Source organism: Dermacentor andersoni, chromosome 4 (assembly GCF_023375885.2).
Source record: "Dermacentor andersoni chromosome 4, qqDerAnde1_hic_scaffold, whole genome shotgun sequence".
Lineage (NCBI taxonomy): Eukaryota > Metazoa > Arthropoda > Arachnida > Ixodida > Ixodidae > Dermacentor > Dermacentor andersoni.
The window spans coordinates 118,874,052-118,891,704 of NC_092817.1; positions in this window are offsets into that span (position 1 = coordinate 118,874,052).

The following is a 17,653-nucleotide window of genomic DNA, read 5'->3' on the forward strand; positions in this document are numbered from 1 at the left end:
CGCGCTGCCCGTGAAACATAAATCAGTACCAGCTTAGCCAGTTCTGTATTCTCCTGTAGAACTCCTTTCAGCAATCAGCAGCATTTGTTTTTCATATAGTACGAATAGCCTTCTTACGCGATTGAGTTTTTTTTTTTTTTTGAAGCGAAGCTTTCTTTACCTCTTCCTTCAACTTTCCCAATGCTGCTGTGGCTGCTTGCTGTGGCTGCTGCTGTCCGGCACACCGCGTCGGGGGGTGGTTCAGAGCGTGTATATAGATGAGAGGCGCGAGTCAGAGAGGAAACGCGAAGCGGGAAACTCGTTTTCACCCCACCGCGTCGAATGTGCACAATGGCCTCTGGAGCTCCCTGGGCGTCGCCACATTAGCCTCTTGACAGCTGTAAGTATCCGTGACTCCCCCCATAAGCATTGCAGAAACTGCAGCGCTTCCCTTTCTACTAACGTGCTAGTCCAGAGACGACGTAGATAGAACTGTAGGGAGGAAGGAGGAGAAGATGCATTTCCCATACAAGGGAGGGGGAAGGTGACGTGCGAAGGCAAGGAAACCCTACTACTATACGACATCGCTTGCGAGCAAACTGGATAAGCTTAAGTTCAAAGTACGGTACAGCATGTTGCTGCTATTTCTGAAAAATAAACACCATGTGAATATGTCAAGCGGACAAACTACGTAGGACATGCAGAAGCAGAGTCGCATTAATTAAAGCCCACCACAGGGTCCAGGCGACACTACGGAAGTGGTTGACTGTCAAATCTACCCTTCTGTGCGGGCCACGGTAGCTTTGCGACTATGGCATTGCCAGAGGTCGCGGATTCGAACCCAACCGTGGCAGCCGCATTTCAGTGGGTGCGAAATAGAAAACGCACATGCACTTAGATTTTGGGACACATTAAAGAACATTACGGTGTCAGAATTAATCCAGAATCCGCCACTACGGCATGCCTCATAACCCAATTGTGGTTTTGGTTTTGGCAGAAGTTTCAAACTTCTTCCACGCTGCGATATGCCATGCGAGGCAATGACAATGCTCAGACCTCTCAGAGGTTATGAAATATGGCGCGAAACAACGCATCAACCAAACATCTATCCCTGTGTGTTCTGTGTGCTATGCAGACAAACAGCAGTGGTGCATGAAAGGTAACGTTTACCATCAACTCACCACTCTCATGTTAGAATAAACGTTGAAGAAATTGAGCTTTAGCCGTCAACATCATTGCTACTTATCGTCACTCAAAGCATCCAGCACGGAAAGCTTCGCTTACATCGATTCTCACAGTTCGTGGAATCTGCATGATTTTTTTTTTTCAGGTTTCAGAAATGCCACGCAAGGAATGAATAACGCTTATTTTAGGGTTATGCTTACAGCAGAAACCTATGAAACTATCTTTAGGCAGCCACGTAAGGATGTTTTGTAATTGATGTAGAGAGAATACAGATTTGCTGATTAAGTTATCAACTGTCGTTATCCCTGCAGCCTTATCTCTGGGTTAGTATCAAGAATACCCTAATGACTTAGGCGTTTGACAAAGGTTTCAAATTTTACGAGAAGGGCTTGTGCGAGTTTTGATGCGTTTTCAGCGATTATTTCATCCGTTCGGAATGTTTTCTCAAGAATGCCACATATGTACAGCAGACGATCGAGTCCACATTTCTGGAGGTGGCTGCGAAGTCAGAGGTGAACAATAGAAGTCATAGGAGGACAGTGTGACGGGGAAAAATACGAGGAACTTTTTGGGATTATCTGGTCCGCCACACGTTTATTTCGATTCGTGGCTTTGCAAGAACGACCAAAGAGGGTCGTGGAGACGGGAAGAATGGGTGTGTCTACACAATAACCGCGTAACAGGGTGGCTTCCCTAAAGTCTCGAGTCTAGTGCATTGCTCCTCAAATAGTCCGTAACAGCCCTCGTACCTATTCTAGGTGCCGGGCGACCCACATGATTCGGCAAAAAGAAATGAAAACAACATTTACGCTACGCACTTCACGCTCACTTATAATTCTGGCTTACAAGTTCTCCGAGCCTGTCTTGCTAGCGGCACTCCGTTACATTGGTTTAGGGGCGACTAAAATGAATGTGAAAAAAACAAAATGGCTAAATACTCAAGCAGACGTCGCGCCAGAAAAACATAATGGAACGGGTATGAAACAAGATCTCGTGTAACGGCGGATGCATAGGACACCATTTCTCGGGCGGCTTTCATTTTGCATCAAAAAGGAAAGCGGGAAAGAAACCAAGACAGGAGTGACGCGAAGCTCAACAGGAACGAACAAAAAGCCCAAGGTTCCACGGGCCTGCATTCGGGCCCGAGCATTTTCATGGCCGTTGGGTGGGAAAAATGCTCCAAGACGGGATTTGTTTTATGTATTTTTTTTTTTCGCTGGGTCGTAGCGCAGACAAGGGAGCGTGCCGGCTTGAGCGAAAGGCCAGCTCTGTTTTGGGCGCCAGCGAACGTTTTGCCCATTTGCGAGGACGTTGCCTCTGCACGCAAATGTGATTGCCGCGAGCGACCGAACGTGGCAACGAGCTTTTACGGCCGAATGGCAAAACGCACGCGGGAAAGTGTGCTGAGAATTACGCGCTCGAGTTGGAGCACAGAGGCGTGAAATCGCCGTGAAAAGAGAGCGGATGGCGCGCATGCGTCTGCTTCCTGTAGGGCAGAGAAAAGAGAAAAACGATGAATCGCCACCGCAAGTGCACCTGAGAGTGCGGGTACGCTTTCGTTTCTGTTTAGAGCGAAGCGAGCGACTTTACAGGAACGAGAACGAGGCACACGAAACTCTCAGGTAAGAAAGCTTTCCTTGCCTGCTCCCCACGCTAGTATTGCTTTTTCGAATTGCCACCCCAGTGCACACCTTCGCAGCCTCCGTGCCAAGTGTTTCTAGAATTTTTTTTTCTCACCAAAACATGCACAACTACAATATCCTTATAGCGTATAGCGGAGTGGAGGTGACTTTAGTAAGCCGATGACAAACGGGCACCGTTAGTCGGAAATCTGAGGGAAGAACCAATAAAGAAACGAAGGCAGCTGGCTGCATCGTAGCGCCATACAGACAAGGTTTGTTTCCTTGGATAATGAAATTGTAGAAATAAATGAAGAGCCTCAAGAAACAGTAAAGACGTCGCTATTGCCTTTGAAGCTACCGCTAGAGTACACTAGAATGCATCATCCCTGACATGCAGTCGACAAGGCGTGTAGTTTCGTTATAGCTGTTCTTTTTAGAGCGCAGCGCTTAGGCATCCGTTCCTGCGCCCGTCGGCGTGCACCCATCGGCTTGCCTCGGCGTCCCTCGTAACCGAACGAACGAGCACAGCGTAGGATGAAAGGGCGGATGCGGAGCACAGGGTGTGATGAAAGCGGCGATAGCGAAGAGAGCCGATAGCGAAGGAACAAAGTACGAAACAAACCATCGCAGCAACTTGGGCCAATGGGTATTTCGCACTGTGCACCTATGAGCCGCTCTTCAACAAACCTTTTTGACGCCGATATAGGCACTGGGACCGCCGCACTGGGCATGTGACTAGTGTAGCCCCTGTTTTATCAGGTGGTCGCGCCTTGATGAGTACAGTTTGGGACAATTCCACAAGAGGTGCGGCAGATCTGCGAGCGCAGAAGGGACAGCTCGCGCCGAAAGACGACCTATGGTCCAGAGCCCGTAGACAGGTTGCAGCTAGCGTCAATGCAGCACTCACAGGTATCCTTCTTAACGTAACCTCCTCGCGGCAGGAGAACCCAGTCAGGAGGTTTGATCCGCACGGTATTATCAATGCTCCTACGGAGAGTTGAAGGATCTTAACGCGATAGTGTAAGGTCCCCGCGTCGCAAAAAAATTCTATGTCGGCGTCGGACGTTGCTTGGCGAAGAATCATTCCGAACCGCAACCACGCCGGCCATCCGAGTGGCGCAGAGGCGTTAACTGAACTCATTGAATTCTTCAAAGTAACACGCGTCAGAAAAATCGGAAACCACAATCTAAACGCAATCTACAGATAGGATATGGTCGGATTGCAATTTCAGTATACGAGAAAAAATAATTCTGTTACGCGGAAATTCAGACACAAACCCGTTTTTCTGCCCTTCACAGAGCGACCATGGCCTCCAAGATTCACGCGCGCACGCACGCCACTCTTGGACGCTATGGAGCGGCGGGCCCGTTTTTTTGCAACACCTCCACATGGCACTCGCATCCGTTGCGTCGCAAAATGGTATATGTAGTTGGGAAAGAGAGTAAGGAGCCCAAATGGCCAGTCCAGATTTGAACGCTGAACAAATCACAAATATAGTAACAAGAGTCGAGGAAAAACTTGGCAAATGGCCAAGTCAAAAGTGGGAATATAGTAAGCTTCTAAGTGTAATAACGACAGAAATATGGAAAGAGAAACAACATGTTCATTGGAGAGGAAAAAAGAAACCGAAAGGCTGGTGTAGCATAAAGATACCACAAGCGATCGCCGAACGACAGAAAACCTCCCGAGAGCACAGGAAGGCAAAAAAAGCGCAGTTGCAGCAGGATGAACTAGCCATTAAATGAAAAATATTCCGTGCGAAAAATCTATGGTTCAAATACTGGTGCAAGCAAAGATAAAAGGCGAAAGTGAACGTTGGTTGTTAGAAATACGTGAGAGAAAAAAGGCCGCACCTAGAATATTTTGGCACCACATAAAATTATTAGGCAGGAAGTCAACAAACAAACTGGAAGGAGAAGCTGCATTAAATTACATCAAAAAACAAATAACAGCCGAATCTTTCCAAGGCACTGACGAGATTGTATTCGAAGAAACAAAGAGCATGAAAGATAATTAGATGGAAAACGAGCTGGTGCTGACAAAGTTCAACTGAAACAAAGCCGAAGAGAAAATTCCTAAGCGCACAGCAACAGTGCTATATGAGGTTCCCGTTAGGCTTATTGATCAGCTGCGACCAAAAAGTAAGGAAGCTCTGGTGAAAGCAGTGGAAAAAACTTTAAAAGATAGACGAATACCAGACAGTTGGCAACAAAGTAGAATGAATTTAATTGATATAGATAAGGGGGAGAAAGAGAATTCACTCCTATAGACCGTTGACCATTACATCGGTAATATACAGATTAGCAATGTAGGCAATCAAATTAAAGCTGCAAGCATGGGTAGAGAATAGCGCATTTGGGGAAAACTTCGGAATGGCTTCAGGATAGGTAGGCGTTTGGATGATAACTTATTTGTTTATACTCAGTATACAGAAACATCAAGTGTAGAAAGCAGACCATTATATGTCGCCTTTTTAGACATTACAGGAACGTATGACAACCTAGACCGCAACATTTTGTAGGATATTTTGGAAGGGAATGGCTTAGGCGATGATTGTCTAAAGCTTTTGAGAGATATTTACCTTGAAAATACCGTTTGCATTGAATCGGAAGGGATGAGGAACGAGGAGAAAGTTGATATCAACAATGGACTGAGACAGTGGGTGTCCTTTATCCCCACTGCTGTTAATGATGCACATGATGAGGATGGAGAGGGAAGGAAGTAATATCGGGTTTAGTCTCTCATACAAACAGGCGGGTACAGTAGTACAGCAGCAGCCTCCAGGTTTATTTTATGGGACGACATTGTGTTGCTAGCTAACAAGCAAAGTGATTTGCAACGTCTGGATAATATCTGTGGAAAAAAGGCGAGAATTTAGGCTTGAAATTTGGCGTTAGAAAATCAGGTGTTTCGGTAATCAATGAAAACAGTGAACATACAGTGGTAATACAGGGCCAAGAAATACCTCGCGTAACAGAATATAAATACCTTAGTATATGGATAAACGGTATCAATAGGTATTGGCCTCGAGCTCCACCACTGGAAAAGCTGGCGCCACCGTCGGCGTGACGTTCTGTTAGGGATCACGTAGACATAGCGGCCGCGTCGGCTGCTTCGGGAGCGCCGAAGCGAGCTGAAAACGAGAGTTTAAATTCCCTCGTACGCTGCGGTCCTCATTTAGTGGCGAGATTTTCCCGCTTCGAGTGTCTCCTTTACAACGCTTGAAAGCACTTCAATAGGTAGTGGCTGCCTTCTTTGAAGGTGCGCAACATGGTAGGCTGCTGCTCGGTGCCGCAGTGCCGGACTTACGCAACGGAGCCCGGTGTCAGCCTTATTCACACGTAGCCGCAGGACAAGAAGCTGTGTGAAGCTTGGCTCGCGAAACATAAAACCGGCAAACAGTCATCGGCTACAACTCGGGTATGCAGCAAGCACAGACGCGAGAAAGATTTCTGCTACGGCGCCGGGTCTGCGATGTTCGGAAAACGCACACTGAGACGCTCGCCCGAGTCCGCTGCCCGACTAATGTCATGACGGTTTGGTCTATGAACTTGTCGATGCTATAGATACTGGCAAGTTCACTGGAGTGGAAAGGGAGCGGTAAGAAGCACATTAAAAAAAGAATGGCATATGGTCATGTTTGTGTTATGGATTAATTCACTGGATTACAAAAAAAGAAGCAGCGGGAAATCGCACGCTGAGCACACCGATACACATACAGTGCGGCGCAACTGGAGAAATAATACTGAAACGTCCAAGAATTTCGAAGAAAAAAAAAACATTGAATAGTCGCGATGGCACATCACAGCGCGTCGAAGCCTCTACAATTAAATTATTTTTGAATAGCTCTGATAGCGCCCACGCAACAGTGGTTGCTTTTACGCTGTCAAATGCTCATATTCTGCCACGTAAAGCTCATGGCACGGCGCGAAAACGCGCACGCGGTGAATGCGAAACAGTACGCGGACAAGCATGCAGACGCGCAGTCGGTCGCTGCGAATCTGTGCGATCGCTGCAGGGAGACTTCATTCTATTACGCTCCATTTAGTTATAAAAACACTATAAGAACATATTCCACATAGTTTGCTCTCAGCGTTTACCTACCTTTCGCGCAAGAAGCCGGTTCGGGAGACTCCATCGCGGCGACCGGGCGCCGTGGCGTTCACTGTACGTATTCGATAAAGAGACATAGCGTCTGTAAACGATTCTGTGCTTTCAGTTTGCCCAAGATTATTATTTAGACAGTAAAAAAACTTCTCTCGTTTCGAAAGTACTTACAGAAATATCCGGGAGAGCTCGCGCGTGGTGTTTTCAGTGAGCGCTGACAGCAAAACCTATGAGGAGCGTGCCACGTGATCCCTCATACTGCGCCAGCGAGGCGCTTCCGATAGATGGCAACTCCGTAACTCCTCGCCGCCAATATGGAAACACAGGAAAAAGCAGGAAAATTAAAGGGGAAGAGAAATGCAGCAATAAGGAAACACAGAGCGCTATAGGGATAGAATAGGCACGAGGTGCTCTGGGGTATGCGGAAAGGTGTAATGGTTCCAGGACTTCCTTTTAGAAATGCGGTTGTTTGCTTAAAATTATCGCTACACTCAGGACTCGATGGCAACCAAAGGTCAGTGGGACGCCTCGCATTGGGCGCTCTCGGGAATACTACATATGAAGCCGTGCAGGGTCAAATTGTTTTGAGAAGTTTTGAAGTGAGGGAGTCTCACAGCAAAATTGATTACGAAGAACGATGAGGAAAGTAAAAGGGCTGGCAGAGTGTTGAGGTATTTGTACAGGAAATACATTCACAGTGGAGGAAAAGAACTAGGAACATTACCAGCAAGTATGCGGCCTGTAGGGGGACCAACACAACAACAAAGAACGTCAAGCGGAAAGTCATAGAGGCTGAAATAATCTAATCGTAGGCGGCAATGGAAAAGAGACCTGCCATGAGTAACTACTTAAGAGGAGAAACGAAATAAGGAAGGAAGCAAATTATGATAACTCAAAAGGAAGCTCATTACTTTTCGAAGCGAGATCAGGATGCCTTAGAACATGCACCTATAAAGCGAAATATAAGAAGGGAGAAGAAGCATGTGCTTGCTGCGGTAAAGCTAAGAAAACGATGGAGCACGTTTTATTAGAATGTGAAGATATCTGCCCAGTGGTCGATTTATGCACCACTGGCCTCCTTGAATCCCTTGGGATCAGTGGGAGCAGGGGGGAATGTAAACATGTCCGCAATAGAGATTAGTATGAGGCGATTGGAGGATTGGTGGAAGAAAAGTAGGGAAACGACAAAAAACGGAGACGTAAAAAAAAAAGTACACAATAGGGGGTGAGAAAAATTGGTTATGGAAACTCATCGTGGGTTTTTTTCTTTTCCTTTTTAACCTAGGTAGGACATAAGGCCGCATAATAGTAAGAGCTTGGTGGCGCAACCCACCGCCCCGTTCCAAAGGGGACACTCATAACATCTATTCATCCATCCATCCATCCATCGCGTGACGTTTCTACCAGAAAGCTCGCCTTCGTGCATAGCGTTCGGCGCCGGCGTTTTCCGGTAAACATTACGGTTACACAAGCAGCAGTTGCCGGGAAGCGTGAGAAGCAGCCAGGGATCTTTGAATGCTATCGCGTTCCACTCTTAAAGTTGGAGCTTAAGCGTCCTCCAAATTTTTGATAGCCATGTGAAAGCGGGAAGCTGCGGGTGGAGCAGCAGTGTATAGAGCACGAGAGGTCGGTGTCTTGCTGCGTCTGCCTGAATGTATTGTGGTAAAGATGAACGAGATATCCCAATTGTGCGTGTTTTCTTTATCAAGCGTGTTGTTAAACAAATTTCAGTTGTTAGGCTGCGCTCGTGCTGGGGGTGTCTTTCTAATTCGGCGTCTTCCGTTGTTTTATATCTCGCCGGGGAAGTTTTTAAACAGTTCGCAGAGGAAGGTATCAGGAGCAGGCGCCTCACGACCACGGTCACAAGTACGGCCACAGTGAACGCAGTAGTGATTTGAATTGGCTGGTAGTTTTGGAGATGTACCCACCTTAAAGCAATGCTTGAGCCGTCCATGTATGGAGGCTATCTACACCAAGGAGGTTATATGTTTTATGACCTCATTGACCTAGGCGAAGCAATGCTGGCATCTGACACAAGCTTCTTTCACTTGCACAAACTGCTCACACAGTAATATTTAGTCTAATATGATAATTGGCAGGAGCAATAGAGCGATGCCTTAACGGAAGTAACAGAAGTTCTTTCTCATTTGAACTATTTACCACCAGGAACTCAAGAACAGCGCACAGTTTGTTTTTTAGAGTATGAAGAAAAAAGCGCTAAATCTAAGAGCAACTTTCTTTCATATATAGTTCTCTGAAGAGTTCTCTTGCCTTCACCCGTAATACGTTAAAAAAACCTTTCAGCTTTTATTAGAGTGACCACGGTGGTTATGCAGGATAGCATGTCGGTAGTGCCAGTATTGGCAATAGTGCGTGCCGCTTCAACAGTGCTCTGGTTTCATTCGCAGCTCGAACGTTAAATCAGTGAAATGGCGAAATAGCCTTTGCTCCACATGAAGTCACAAGCTGTCACAAGTACGAGATATATTCACGCAGGTCGCAAAGGCGAGGCCGAAATGCGGCATATAACCGCATGCAAATGACGTCACCTTTTACCTGCGTTTGCACCGTGACTGTATAGCGATGATGACGACACCTCGCGTTCAAAGGACATGTTGACATCAATTTCACGAACTCACATCACGAACTTTCTTTGCAAAGTAATTTTTTTGTCAAGCTTGTACTCATTTTCACGTTAAAAGCACGAACACATAGAAACACACGAACGTATGAAGACACCTGAGCTCTTTGTTTCTTCGTTCGCGTTATTTTGTGCTTTTTAATGCCTGCATTGCGCATCTCTTAGTGACGCATATTGTCGTCCCGAAAATAACAAGAGCGAGGTGGACACACAATATTCGCTGTCAACCTTAGAATTAAAATATTACATGCAAGCTCTCCAACTCAAACACAATTTGCCCAGATCGCAAGAAAATTTATTCGCCCATGGGAACGCATACAAGTGTGGTATGAAGATTCAGTACACTGTAACGCATCGCACATGGCATACATCGTACTTGATGTAATCTAAACGAAGAAGCATGCGCCAGCCAATTATGTTTCGTTTATTTACATGACGTCAAGCGATTTCACGTGTTTGAAGCAACTGTTTTCTCTGCTACCACTGCTCAGCCAAAGGTAAAATTTTAGCTTGAGACAACTAGATTTTATGTTTAAATCAGCCTAGCATATACGTTAACAGAGCAGAGACATTAACCTATGTGCGGACTCCAGCTGGCTCGGCTCTCTTTCGGAGCCCAAGGGCAGGTGCGCCGCGTTATTGTGGGCGAAGCTTGTTTGTAATTCTTAGCCTGTCAATGACTATACCTTCTCGATACTCTAGGAAGAAGGGCGAGAAATTGTAGCGAATCGGTCTTCCTTGATTTCAAGAGAGAGCGCCCTCCTTTATAATGGCGTTACCACGTCATTTCCCTATATGCATATTCGTCTGCGGAAACGAGTGTTTCTGATTTCTCTTCTCTCCAAGATTGCACGGTCAGATTTCCTTTTTTTATTTATTTGTTTATACTAAATATCTTCATCACAAAGGATTTCCTTTATATAGAGTCATTTGTCACTCTATTCCTGAATTCGGGCCCGCCGTTAGGCCTCCAACAAGTGTTACCTGCGTTGTGAAATTTGAGTATTGCGCTGGTAAAGCGCGCTGTGGTCAAGCGGGGGGAAAAATAGTGAGGGGATCGGTGGTGGTAGTTGGCCGTGAATCGCGCATGAGCTTAAAGATACATGCATGAAAAAAGATAGTGACCATTGGCTATGTGCGAGTTGCCTGCCTCATTGCCTATATGCCTCATTGATGCTTGCAGCTGCTGCTTCTAACGTACAAACACTCCAAGCGAACGAGCCACCACACACATACGCGGACGGAAGTAACGCACCTACTGCGAGAGAATTTTTTTGTTTGAGACGCTTCTTTTTTTTCTTGCTATTGTTCATTTCGGACGGGAGTGTTGCATCCTTTCTTCTTTTCATTCGTGGCTTGCAGTGCTCTATCCCACATGTTTTCTCGACCTCAGCCGGCGGTTGTTCGTGCGTGTGTTCGCAAAAGCTTGCTCGCAATACCATTCGCGTGCGGCAATCATATCTGCGGGTGAAAGCGCTCCGTGCCTAAATTGGCCGCACGCTCCGCAGTGCCCGCCGAAATAGCGTGGGTCTGCGCCTCCTCTCCCCTCTCCGTTGCCTTCACAATGGCGGAAAACGTTTCCTTTCTATATTTCTTTTTTTATTTCTCTTGCGCCTCGTACTCATTTTTAAACTGCAGCGACAATGCACCCGCGCGTACGAGTGTGCGTGGCGGCGGTACGCACAAATAATGGCGTCTTACCGACGCCATTATTTCACATTCTCTCATTGTCAGAGGCAACAAGAGTGGAATTCCACGGCACTCGTTCCACAAAGTCGTATTTCACCCCTTTCGCCAGGTGTTCCTGGCAGACGTATTCCCGAATTCGTTTTCTTCTCTGCTCTATTACATCCGTGTTCACATGCTTCGTTTTGAGGTTGATGCAGGCACCGTATCACGTCGCAGGGAATCTAGCGGCCGCAATTGCTGAATAAGGAGCGAAAGTGCGGAAAGCAATCTTCACTATATATATCATGTGCCATGCTTACAAGTAAATGTGCCGTTTTTACCACGCACGTTATTCTTGATATGGTATGTTAGCTCTTTCCTTCTATATAAGATTAACCTGATATATGATTATGTTTATGTTACCTTTATGTTGCTTATGTTTTTGTGATACTTTTATGTTTTATCGAGGCCTGGAAATTTATTCCGAGAAATGCGTACTAGTGCCATTTACGCGCAAACCCACGGCAAACTACACAGTAATGATAAATGGCCAAATAATACGACGGGTCCGATCGTACAAGTTTCTAGGTATCGTAATCGACAGGGACTTGTCATGGAGCCCTCACGTATCATACGGGAAAAAACGGTTGACAGGCATCTGCCACCTATTCAAGTTTTTCGCTGGCAAGACCTGGGGAATGTCGACAAGTGCCATGTTGCAACTGTAGAGGGTGCTTTTTCTAGGATTTCTGCGATACAGCTTGCCTGCAATAAACAACACAGGTAAAGCGAATCTACGCGCAATACAATGTCTTCAGGGTCAAGTGCTTCGGATCTGTCTAGGCCTGCCTCAGAGTGCTTCAACAGTGGCTACGATAGCAATCGCTAGAGACCACCTTGTCAAGACCCACATTGAAATTCAAGTACTCAGGACCCATATAAGGTATCCAGCCAGGACTCCTCGTCACCACTTAGCCTCTCTACCAGCGGACAGACCACACACATCTTTCAGCCGAACGATAACCGCATATGATGAATCATTGCCAGCTTGTTTCACTCCAGCGGCGAGACCTTCGATTCCTCCATGGTGCCTCGCTCAGCCAAAAATCAACCTCACAATACCTGGTATCTCGAAACAAGTTGATCTATCATCACCAGCCCTTAGACAGCTCACGCTACTATATTTTTTACGAGAACGACCGTGACTCTACGCATATTTACACTGATGGATCTGTCCTTCCAAGAAGCTCCGCGGCGGCAATCGTTATACCAGCGAAAGCTACAACAATCAAATTTAAGACGACCCACGCGACAACATCGACGACAGCAGAGCTCGCAGCGCTCTTTACTGCCATTCATGACATTGGTGATGAACCGCCACACAAGTGGACAGTATTCTTCGATTTGAAGGCGGCACTGCAGTCTCTACTGTCACCTTTACGACGCCGACCACACGAACAACTAATATTCCATATTACAGAGACGTTACACCATATAAGTGATGCAGGCCACGAAATAACCTTCCAGTGGCTTCCAAGTCACTGCGGTATTATCGGCAATGAACGAGCGGATCAAGCTGCTCGCTCAGCCCATACTGAGGAGCGCCACGTCCCAATTCCTCTTTCTAGAACTGACGCAGCCAGGAAGCTCCACCTCCTTTCTCGGCAGCGCACTGCGGCGCAATGGAATGAGCCACATTTAGAAACACGCGACTGTACTCATTTGATCCAACATCAAGTCTTCGAGCGCCATCACAGCTTCGCCGTGAAGACGCCACGCTCTTGTATCGACTGTGGTTGGGCGTTGCATTTACCAAAGCCTATGCATTCCACATAGGGATGACCGACACCGCAACCTGTGACCACTGCGGCCATGAAGAATCAATTGGCCATATTTTGTGTGCCTGTCCGCAGTACAGTCCACAGAGGGAATGCCTTCGCCACGAACTTGACTAACTGGACGACCAACCGCTATCCGAAAAAAGAATTCTACAACATCGAAAGGACCTACCGTCACAGAAGATGGCCGTGCAAACGCTATTGTGCTTTTTGCGATCTACCGGCCTGTGTGAACGACTTTAACTGAGGCGCCTTCTGTGTGTGTGTCTCCATGTCTGCGTGTTTCTTTTTTCTTTTTTAAGCGTTTTCCTCTCTGTCATCTTTCTAACCCCTATCCCCCATCTCCAGTGTAGGGTAGCAAACCGAAGAGTCATATCTGGTTAACCTCCCTGCCTTTCCTCTTAATTCTCTCCCTCTTTATGTTGCTTCGTATACATAAAATGGTGCATGATGTATAAATCAGGTTCTGCGGGGAAGCGGACGGTGAGGATGGAGCACACGTTATAGACAATTCATGTAGAGTGTCGAAATTCGAGTGTAATCGGGGCCAACGCCGCTTACGGCTGGCTTTTTCTAAGGAAACATGTAGTGGCTGTTAGTGTTCAACGCGTAAGAGATAACGTGCGTACAACTCACAATAGTTAGTTTTTAGAAACGCCGAACTGAGCAAAAATATTATGCAGAAGGAATCGGAACAGTTGGCATTCAGTTGCTAACATTACCAGCTCAAAAACTCTCCCAAGTAGGCGGTTTTGTTAGCGTTGCGGTAAAGTCTCCAACTGCTACGCTGGGTACCTGGTCTGGATACCAATTGACTAAAATTCTGGTAGTATTTTTTTTCCTGTGACAGTTTGTCTGACGTGGCGAAAACACTCTTCGCCAATTACATCTGTCAACGCAAGACAACACGAACCAGTGTGTCCTCACTGCTGCCGGACCACTACGCGCATCAGACCACCGGATCATGCATTTAAGTAAACTTCTTGCACCCTTCTCACATGCAGTACAGAGCACAAATAAAAATAGCGGAATAGACGTATTGCAGAAACAGAACAGCAGACGTACTTATACGCACGAGCCGATGGTGCACCAGATCTTACTGTCGAGTGGATGTGAGGACCCGTTTCTTTCTGATATTTCTGTTCTCGGATCTAAGTGTAGGAAGCGTTGTCGCCACAGCAGAGAGATTGACAAAAAAAAAAAAAAAAAGAAACGTGGAGATAAATGAAAAGAAAAAAAGACAGAACGAAAAATAAAGTACGTTGCGACCGGGACTCTAACCTTGGACGGCAGCGTGGAAGGCAGGCACGTTACCTCAACACCACCGTCAAAGGTTGCTAAGCGATTTTTCTAGTTGTGACATTAACCAGCGCCTCAAAATTGTTAAGGCTTTCCCCATTAATTTTGTTGATTTAGGCGTTCCGACGACCAATTCTTGTGAGCTTTGCGTGTATTTTACTCAAAACATTTATTGTTTAACGTATTTAACGCATAGAGCCACTTCTAAATTCCTGTTTCATTTGAATAGCGAGCCCACTGCCGCGCTCGCGCAAATTGCCGTCGAAACTCGTTGCGACACGCACTCTTCCGTCTTGTTTGAGAGGGTTCCTAGTTAGCACAAAGTACAGCAATTATAAACCTTGTCACCGGCCAGCAAAACTGTGTAAATAAGGTTTCGGTGCCCTTACAGAAGCCTTGTTCCCAAAACGCAAATAAAAAATGTTCCCCGCTGGCATAGTTTATGTGCGCTTGAATATGTGACGAAGTGACCTCACATATCTGCAGTGAGGATCACCCCCCCGATAACGGTGTTGCCAATAGTTTGAATGATTCCAAGATGTATTTTCAAGAAGAAGCTTTCTCTCCGGAACTACTTCGACTTCTCTATTTAAATACACGTAATACGCACTAACGGTTTTGAGACAGCCACTGCACCTATTTCAATTGAGTTTGTTGTCATTGAGAGAGAACGTATAATTCTAGTGACTATGTGAACAAAAAATCTCATTTAAGGCCTGCAATGCTTTGCAAAAAATTGCAGGAAATAAGCAAGTTTAAAAAAGTGCACATACCAGTAACTCTGTACCATAAAAACATATTGCAGTTCCATAAACTGGAACTGTCAGAGCATCTGAAGCGCACAAAGTTGACGCATTAGTTCCCAGCTTACTTGAATTCGTTACAACCATTACAAGGGTTTCGCAAAAGTCTTACCTACAAATTAGTAATAATTTCATAGAGATGTAAAATATATATAACAACGATGTCCGCTTCAGATCTATTATTAAGTGCAGTTTACAGAATTGTGATATTGTTTATTATTGTTGAATGTAGAGTTGCAAACATGGTTATGCTCTTTATTTTTTTAATTTTGTAGTTCTGTACAACTTTATAAAAAGATTAATGCAGAAACCAGCTCTAACGGTTGTCTATGTCACGCGAAGCTTTTTATTAAATGCACAGACGATACTTGTGCACAAGGAGTGGAGACGATTACGCAACAAGTACACAGCGCGATCATCGTACTGCATCCCACGAGCATGGATGACCACGGTAGAGTGACAACGATGGTGTGACGACGGTGGCGTGATGACCATGGTGTGACGATGATGTTGTGGCGACGACTGCACGACGAGCACGAGATAACGACGCCTGAGTGACGACTACGGTGTCAGGACGACGGTGTGGCGAAGACGCTGCGACGACAAAGTGATGCCGATGGCATGACGATGCTAAAATGATTATAATGGTATGACAATGACGGTATAACGACAACACCTTGACGACGACCGTATGACTATGACGGCATTGTCGAGGATGGCACGACGACAAAGGGATGAGGAAAGTGGAATCATGACGTTGGCACGATGACAAAGTTATGGCGAAGGTGGGTTGACGACAGTACGACCGTTACAAAATGGCGATGACGGAACGAGCACCTTGTGATGTGATGTGAGCACCTTGATGATGTGACCACCTGGTGATGACAGCGTCATGTGGACGACAGCATGATGACAATGGAATGATCACGGCTGTGAGACAACAACGGCTCGCAGACGGCACGATGACGAAGATATGACCACGCAAAAACGGCAACAGAGTTAAAACAGCGACAGTGGAAAGGTGATGATGTCATGACAATGAAAGCATGATCGCAGTGTCATGAAGGCAATTAAATGAAGATCGACGATTGAATGACGAGAGCGTTACAGTGACGGCCTGTTTTTGTTTGAGCTGACGTCTGCGCTCTCGTGCGTCACCTGCTGCCGCAGGCTGCCTAAATCCCCACTACATCCGATGTGTCCTTGGACTATGTCTGATATTAACCAGTCGGATGGACCTAATTACCCTATATCCGGCGTTTATTTGCCTTATGTACAGCGGCGTATCGAGCTGCACTATGTCTGGTAGATCGGCCCAAGTTTTCCGGAGGTAAAATTGTCGTGTCCCTGTGTGTGACCTTCCTCTGGCCATGATTCCGACAAAGGCCAAGAAGTGCTTCGCATTCAGAAAATTCATGTTTTAAATAACAATCTGCTTTTTACAGTGACCAGATATTCATTTCATTTTTATTAAGGCAAAAGCCTTAGGTGGGTCGCTGGAATGGCTCATACCTAAAGAAACGCGGGATCTAGTCGACTGGTACAAAAAATGTCATCAACAGCAATTGCTTATACCCCCGTAAGCAAGCAAAAAATGCAATGGCTCATACCCCCTTAAGGCAGAGAATACAAGCGCTCAGCAAAGTGAGGCGAACAGTGCATACATTCATTGAAATCGAACATACAACACACAGAACACCATCCGTTTCGATAAAACAAGCATGTACGCTACGGCCGAGGATGCTCACCAAGCAAGAAACGAGGTGCGACGTCCGAAGCGGCGGAAGTAAGGCGTTCAACTACGAGTGCTGCTTTCCTCTGCGGAGAGGACGCAACGAAAAGTCGAAAGGAAGCGTCGTTGGCACGAGTCTGACTCCACTACATGAGTGCGCGAAGCCACAACTAAGCGTCGAAAACGAGCTGAAGAAGCCGAACTGCGAAAGCAGCAACGCGACGATGCGAGACTGCCAGGTAGATGGAGGCTGAAGCTCGCAGACAACGGCTTGCACACGGTTACATCACACTGGTGTCGTTATGTCTTGCAACAAGTCTGACCCCACTGATGCATTACCAAGGGTGCAGCAGGCTTTCGCCTTCACGTGTTATAGGAGTGCCATATGATGCCGAAATTTTTAAATGTAACAAACTTAATGAAGTTCAGTGCAGTGTTTGCTGACAAATACAATTTATTTGTTCCTATTTATTTTAGAAAGAGCCCCTCTGACTTGGTAAGGCCCTCCACGCGCGTTCGCGAATTCACTGCGTCCTTCCCTCATCTCTCTCTCTCTCATCTTTCTATATCCCCTTTTCACTTCCCCCAGCGTACAAAAACCAACCACAGCTTTTCTGGCTACCATTCCTGCCTCCTTCTATTCTTCTCTTCTCCTCCTCGCCCGGAGCTTTAAATGAAACAGCTGACTCACTTAAGGCGCCATAGCTGAAAGGCTGTGTTTGATCACGGTGCCTTGTTATCTCTGTCTTCTAGCTCTAATTTTTGGTGCTTGCTTTAC